Genomic DNA, 8260 nt, shown 5'->3' on the forward strand with positions numbered 1-8260 from the left:
TATGTGGTTTTTATGTATTGTGTTCCTTTTTCCCAATAAAATAAAAATAAAGAATGTTAAAAAAAAAAAAAAAAACATAGATGTTAAAGTAAAGGTCCCAACACTGAACCCTGGGGTACACCACTAATAACCTCAGACCATTCAGAGTATATATCATTAATTACAACTCTCTTGAAGCGATCTCGAAGCCAGTTATCTATCCATTTACAGATTGACTTTTCTAAACCTACCCTAATCGACCCTAACTTGCATATAATCGTCAGTGGGGTACAGTGTCAAATGCTTTAGCAATGTCCAAGTACAGTATATCAATTGCTATTCCACTGTCTACCTGTTTACTTACTTCCTCATAAAAAGAGAGTACATTTGTTTGACAACTTCTGTCTTTCTTGAAGCCATGCTGACTATCACTTATAATAATATTTTACAGCAGAAACTCCTCTATGTGGTTCTTTATCAAACTCTCTAAGACCTTTCCAACTATGGACGTTAAACTAACGGGTCTGTAGTTACCTGGTAATGACTTTGCTCCCTTTTCTAAGATAGGAACCACATTGGCCTTACGCCAATCCATCGGTACCTTGCCAGTGACTAAAGAGTCTCTAAAAATAGAGAAATAATGGCTTTGAAATAACCGAGCTCAGCTGATGGTACTGGAAAAAATTAGTTGGGGGGGTTGAATACCTATGCAAAACATGAAAGAGGTGTGCAAGAGCCCCTTCTAACACAAACCTTCTTCCCCAACCCCTTTAAATAAATGCACACACACCTGTGAATATGGTGAAAATGGCCTTGCGGCCGTTTATTATTTTACACGTTCATCATATAATGCAATAGCTTTATTTACATTTTACCATATAACCATTAACAATAACCAATACAACAAAAAAAACATTTCTCAGGTGGCAGGTCCTCGTGAGAATTAACGACTTCAGCACCGTTTTACCCAAGGATCAGAGTTTAATTGATATATCTAAAATGGCTCCCAGACGCTACTCCACCGCCTCGGGAACAATATCAATTACACCTAACACACCAACCTTACCCACTCTGAACCCCTTCAAACATTTTGGAGACCCCATACCATAGATGGCTGCCCCTACATTAAACACTTTTAACCAACCAGCTTCATCATAACCTGTCCTCCAAGGACCTCACACCGCCTCCACCTCAACACCAACATCAGCTACATACCTTTCTTTAGGGATGGGTGGGCGGGAATTTTAGCTCTCCAAATGTGCAAAAAATTCTGACCTTCCCCTCACCTCTTCCATCCTTATAACTTCATATTTTCCCTCCTATTGTTTTTATTTTCTTCCTATCACACATTTTTATCATGCCACTCTACCCCCCCCCCCCTCCTTCCTTCACATAGCCTACATAGCCTTCTGGCCTTTCCCCCTTTGTCATGCAGGCCCCTCGCCTAGCTCCCTAGATCACTGGCTTTTTGGCCTACTTTATGTCTGTGCTTACATTTACAGAGAAAAAAACATTAAATTATGTGCACAATCAAGGCATTCTTTAAAAAAAAATCTCAGTGTTTTATTACTATCATCACAAGATCAATGATTAAAAAAATACCATCCCTTTGGAGGTTTAAATTTACAGTTGGAAATGATTGCTACAGAGAATTATGCAACTCGCTTTAGTATGACTGTGTACTACACATAATCACTCGGATGAACATAATAAAATATAAATCACAGTACCCTGATAATTATGATCTCCACTGAATTAAATTAGCAGGCTATCTTAGGTATACCAGTAATCATCCAACCTCAAAGGCTTCCTCATTAGTAAATATTAGTGTCTATATAAATGACTGTATGCATCTGAGAAAGTCATAGTTTATATCTAGTGCCTTGATTTTGCAAGGTACTCCTTATATATCACTAGAAAAATATGTCTGTTCCTTAAGTAGACAATTTGTGATGTGGTTTATTTAGGTGTGTCATTATTTATGTTTATGTACTACCTAGTACTTCATAGGAACTAAACTCAGGAAGCTATGCCCAGAAAAAGGCAAGTAGATGCCTAAAGACTAGTCACCAGTATTGCCTGGGGTCCTTCTGCTGCCGGTCCCTCCTGAATACTGCACTACTATTCCTTTTTCTGCACTGTGTTTCTGGGTATAGGTGGCTGTTTTGACAAGGGCATAAATTTTGCTTCTTAATGTCAGTCTCCAGCAAGGAGAAAAGTTGAGAAGCACAGTAATGACATCACTAAATCTCTTCTTAGACTAGCAGTCAAAAGCAGTAATGCATCTCACACTGCAGATACACAGCTATAAAGGAGAGCCTGGAGCCCCTAAAGTGGGCGAAAGGTGAACATGACGAGGGGGGCAAGGGACTGGTAGGCGTGGGTTTTAGGAAAGGTGTATAGGGATTTGTTGGGGTGGGGGTTGTGAGTTAGGGGGGGTTTATAAAAGGGAAGGTACAAGTCGGGAACATTCAATTTCAGTGAAAAGAAAGTAAGAAGAAAGTGTCCTTGCCCTCCGTCCCCTTTTGGATGAATAGGGTGAAGGGTGGTGTTAGGGGGAAAAATTTTGGTGGTTGGAAGGTCCTTGGAGGTAGTCCTAGAGTGGGTGATATTCATTGGTGTTGCTGGGTACTGCCTTAAGTGTGGTGAGAAAGGCGGAACAGAAAGTTGGGGGAGTTGTTGGGGCTGCTGGTGGTTATGTTAACGTTCCCGAGGCGGTGTAGTGTGGCTGGGTTGGTGTAAGTAAGTAAGTGTTGGTGGCAGCCCCAAAAAGGTTTCAAGGTGGTTATGGGGATGCCTCTGAGGACCTACAGCCTATGTGTTTTTGGGGTCAGTGTCAAGTTTATGATAATTTTAGGTAAAAGTTGTTTATAATATTTATAATGGTATTTATAATGGTGTTTATTGTTTTGAATTGTATAAATTAGTTGTCACAGCCTGGGAAGGAAAAGCGGGAGTTGGAGGGGAAAGGGAGGTTGCAGTTTAAGGGGAGCGAGAAAGGACCTCTGATATTCCTAAGTCAAGTTGTAGACAAAGGAGTTCCCAAGCATACTCATATACCAGGAAGTGGTCCTGTGTGGCCATGTTATCATGTTAGTATTATATATCTGTCTACATTGTCCCCATATGTAATTTTAAAAATTTGAAAATACAAAGCCATTCTCTTCTAAAGTTTTTGTTTTTTATTGTTGTGAATGCGGGCATGTTGGAAATCCCCAAACTTTCCCTCCCTTTTAATATTAGATTTTAGATTCTCCTCTTTTGCTTTTTTCTCTTTTTCCTTCTTTTTTAGATGTGTAGTATTTGTATGTACCTTTAGATTAAATTTATTCTAAACCTGCGACCATGAACACCACCACCTTTATTTTCTTGAAAACACTAAGTTCCAATAATATCTACGACTGAATCAGCCTTATGGCTTTATTCATAATCCAAGATACCATACACCTTTATAAGACATTTCAAGGCTGACTAGTGTGCTTTATTGTAACCATATACTCTGGGTAATTGATAGGTTATGTTGTTTAGTATTTGTTAGAAGGACCACTTGATATTTCTGTTATTGATATTTATGTTTGTTAAATTACGCCATTCATGTACTTCCTTTTTTAAGTATTTCATGTTAAATGATTTTCAATAAACAGATTACACACAAAAAATTGTTATTTAATATGTTAGTTAAGCTTATTTTTGCTAGGACCAAAGCTACTACCACAACCTTAATGATCATTTACTTTTTTGTTTGAACATTTCACCTGTTACACCAGTCCATGCTGGCTTCCTGTGGGAGAATGAGTTGCTTTAGGTACATATTCTTTAAGTAAATATGTCAGTTTATAAAATAGTAACCACATTACTTTTGCTATAAATATTCAAAGAACATTAAGATGACTGGTGTACTGGACTGAAAATTCTCCAACTGTGACTACCATTGACTAGAACACCATTGACTAGAAACAATGCAATGTCAAAATTACCACCTCTTGATTTTTTATACAAAACACAAAGGATCTAAAATCTGTTACATCTATTACAGGTCATTTATGCAAAATGTAAATTGGCACCCTTTTGGGGCTCTAAAATGAGTTTAGCTCATGTAATGAGTTCAGCTATAAGAAATGGCTTTAATTTACAGCTGGAAAATGATGGGATTACAATGTTCAACCAGCAGGAGTGTGATATTTAACCTTGGTATGCATAATCCCAGTATTCATAATTTTGACATTTTTGCTTTTTGGCATGGAATAGCCTTTAATCACTTTTTTAATGTCTGATGTGGTCTCTTTTTGTATAAAAAGCTAGTTGCACAATAGATTATATAAATATCATTGGCAACCTGGCAAAGATACAGAGGAATTATAAGGGAATAAAAAGGAGATAGATAATGTGGAAGATTGTATCCTCTATTTATTATATGCACAATTTTTATTTACAATCTTAATTTATCTATTTTGTCTATCCTTAAAATAATACATAATGCAATATTTTTTTTGTGGAAAAGCAAATTTACATTTAGCTGGAGAAGTGCTCACAATTTGAAACGAAGATGCATACTCATTCTTTTCTTATCTGTTTCGTAAGATGCTATGTCTGAAAAGTTCTAGCAAATTGGAGCCAGGACATCATTCTGTCCTTAACAACAGAAACATCACATATAATTAAATATATATGTTCTGAGACATTGCCCCAAAATAACAGAAGTATATCGATGTATGTGATGTAAGACATTTGGTAATTGAATGTTATCTACTCACAAATGTATATAAGAGTCTTTCCCATAAGTCTTAGACTTGCTTTCTTTTCTTGTTGTACGATGGATACATGTGTAAAAAATACTAATTTGAATTTCTGGCTGTGACCAAGTGGGGAAACTTCACCCCATTTGCTGTCCCTTATGATTGCCTATAACAACAAGACATAAAACAAGGAGACTTTAATTATTTCCATTTTACTGAAAAGCTGTACTTTTTTGCAGTCTGCACACATACTTCCTGTCTCAATGGGAAATACCCCATATGAGGACACAGGTTTGACAGTGGTTCTATCCCCTCCTCGATCTTTTTCCCGACGCGTTTCGCCTATAAAGGCTTCCTCAGGGGATACAGAACACATGCTTATGTGGTGTTTGACAATGTGGTTTACACCAAGACAATAAAGGAGCTGGACATATGTGGCTAACATCCGGGTAAGTTTTTCAAGCTTGTATATTGTACATCTTTGCATATATCTTTGTATATTTTTACATCTTATTGTATAAGGTATAGGGTATAGGGTCCAATGCTTGCAGCCAGTCAAGAAGAGGCTGGCTGCAAGCATTGCATCCCTATACCCTATACCTTTTACAATGACTGCAAAAAGTTGGTTACTCATGGGCCCCGCTCCTGAAGCTCGTTTCCATAAACCATCACCCATTCTAGAGTTTTGGAAACTTGAATATTTAATTAAAAGTATCTACGGGGTTAACAATCTCTAGATAACATTACGGATGTAAATGTTATCCTTGATAACTCATACTTCCATCCCTGAAGAGGGATGGAAGTTTGAATAACAACAACACACATATACATCCTTGAAACACCTACCCGGATGTTCTCCACATATGTCCAGCTCCTTTAATATCTTGGTATAAACCACATTGTAAAATACCACATATGCATGTGTTCGCTATCCCGAGGAAGCCTTTATAGGCGAAACGCGTCGGGAAAAAGAGACAAATGACTATTTTGTGCATGTGATTACATTCTATATGTTTACTCAATGCGGAAAGTATATGCATGCTTGTAATAGTAGCACTATGTCTAGAGTGTAAACTAACATATTAGATCTCTGTTAGAATTCAGTCTTTCTTTATTATTATATTTTTTTTATCATATAAATAAATGAGTTAGATTTTTAGGACATATTGCCAAAAAAGCCAGCATTCTCTTTCTCTTTCACATATTTTTAAGTAAAAGTTTTGTTTATCATTATGTAAGGGACAGTAGGTTGCTGGAGGAGAAGTATTTTTTTGCATGAAAAACAGCTGTAGTAGTTTAGCCAAAATCTGGTGACATTACACTGCTACTGCAACCTTTGTTGCATAGCCACATGTGAATATTATGTTTGGAAAAGGCTGTTGATACCTGATGAATCTTCTGCCAATGTTCAGTTCACCTTGAAGTTCAAGTTAATTTGTTCAGTGCCATTCACATTTTGGGTTTTCTAATAAAATTGGAAGAAGGTGCACTTTTATTATAGTCAATGGTGCACAATAGGAGGAACAGTCTTTTAAGCCCTGTGTTTGAGCACACTAACATGTTTGCAAAGGTATGTGAAGATGTGCAGGTGGCAGACCAAGTGGTGGCAACTCTACCCCTACCCCATGTTACTGCTACCCCTAACAGCCGAGAGAGCAGCACATCTAGTGGGGGAGGGGAGGGATATGAAGGAAGGAAAAGACAATTGGTTGTCATAGGGCATTCTATCATCAGGAGGACTGATAGAATAGTTTGTCGCCCGGATCCCTTCAACCAAATGGTTTGCTGTCTCCTTGGTGCTAGGGTTTGACATGTGGTGGACCGAGTGGACAAATTACTGGGAGGGACTGGACAGGACCCAGCTGTCTTGGTCCATGTTGGAACCAATGAGAATTTAGATGAAAGATGGTTGAACCCTTAAAATCAGTTAAAAAAACTAGGTTTCAAGTTGAAGGAAAGGACCTCCAAGGTTATGTTCCCTGGAATATTGCCTATGTACAACACAGGAAAGGGAGAGGGAGCTTAGATAGCAAAATACATGGCTTAAGTCCTGGAAGAAAAAGGAAGGGTTTGGGTTCATAGAGCACTGGGCTGACTTTTCATTGGGGTACAACCTGTATGCCAGAGATGGTTTGCACCTAAATGAAAGGGGGTCTGCTGCGCTAGGGGACAGGTTTAGGGGAATGTTAGAGGGATATTCAAACTAGGACAGAGGGGGATGGGACAGTTAAATAAGGTGGCAGAAAGGTTAGTCAAGGGTCAGCCACTAGTGGAGGGTGAATTGGGGATAGTTGGGGGGAGGGTTATGGATAAATGTACGAAGTTTCCCATGTCACAAACAAATATTGGATTGTGCAGTACTAGTTGTACTGAAAAACAAAACGATTTAGCAAACAATGCTGGTACATTCAGCAATTGTTTAAAGAGCCTGTTCACCAATGCTAGAAGTCTAGCAAACAAAATAAGGGAGTTGGAAGCCTTAAAGATGGAAGAGCATTATGACTTAGATGGCATTGCTGAATTCTGGCTTTGTTTTTCACATGACTGGGCTATCAATATTCCTGGTTATACTCTATTTCGTAAAGACAAACGAAAGGGTGGTGGTGTGTGTATGTGAGAAGTTATCTGAAAGTGAACGTGAAAGAAGAACTTGCGTATGGAACAAGCAATGAGGTTGAGACATTATGGGTGGAGTTGAATGTGGGGTTGAATAACACACAAATATTTATTGGAGTCTGCTATAGGCCCCCAGTGCTAAGAAAGAAATAGAGAATCATCTACTAGCACAGACAGAAAAAGCAGCAAAAAGTGGGAGTGTTTTAATCATAGGAGATTTCAACTACCCTGACACTGATTGGAGTAATGGCACTACAGGAACAGCAAGAGGGAGGAAACTTGTGAATTTAATACGATAAGATAATTTTATGGTACAGTTTAGAGAAGCCCCAACTAGAAATGATACCCTGCTGGACCTAGTTCTTTCTAACAATGCATAGCTTTTAACAAATGTGCATATAAAAGAGAATCTGGGTAGCAGTGACCATAATATGATTTCATTTAATGTAAGTTGTAAACAGGAAGCAAAAACAGGAAAGATAAAAACATTTAATTTTAAGAGAGCAAATTTTCCATTATTAAGGGTGGCTCTCTGTGACTTGGACTGGGAGACAATAATGCCCTCAAAGAACACAGAACAGAAATGGGAATGTTTCAAGTCTGTTCTACAAAAGCACACTGAAATATTTATACCAATGGGTAATAAGTTTAAGAGGCTAAAATTAAAACCTACGTGGCTCAGAGCTGATGTTAAAAAAGCCATAAGGAACAACAAAAAGGGCATTCCAAAAATATAAATTTGATGGAACACCTTCATCGTTTGATCACTATAAAATACTATATGAACTTTACCAACTTTAATCTCCTCATAGATTTATCTGTTCACTATCCCTTAGTTCCAGCTGAGTGCACATTGATATTTATTGCCCTGCTAACCCCTCCCCTCCCCAGGTTCAACTGATATCCCAAATTCCTTGTTACTCTGATCA

The sequence above is a fragment of the Pyxicephalus adspersus genome, chromosome 3 (assembly GCF_032062135.1).
Source record: "Pyxicephalus adspersus chromosome 3, UCB_Pads_2.0, whole genome shotgun sequence".
Classification (NCBI taxonomy): domain Eukaryota; kingdom Metazoa; phylum Chordata; class Amphibia; order Anura; family Pyxicephalidae; genus Pyxicephalus; species Pyxicephalus adspersus.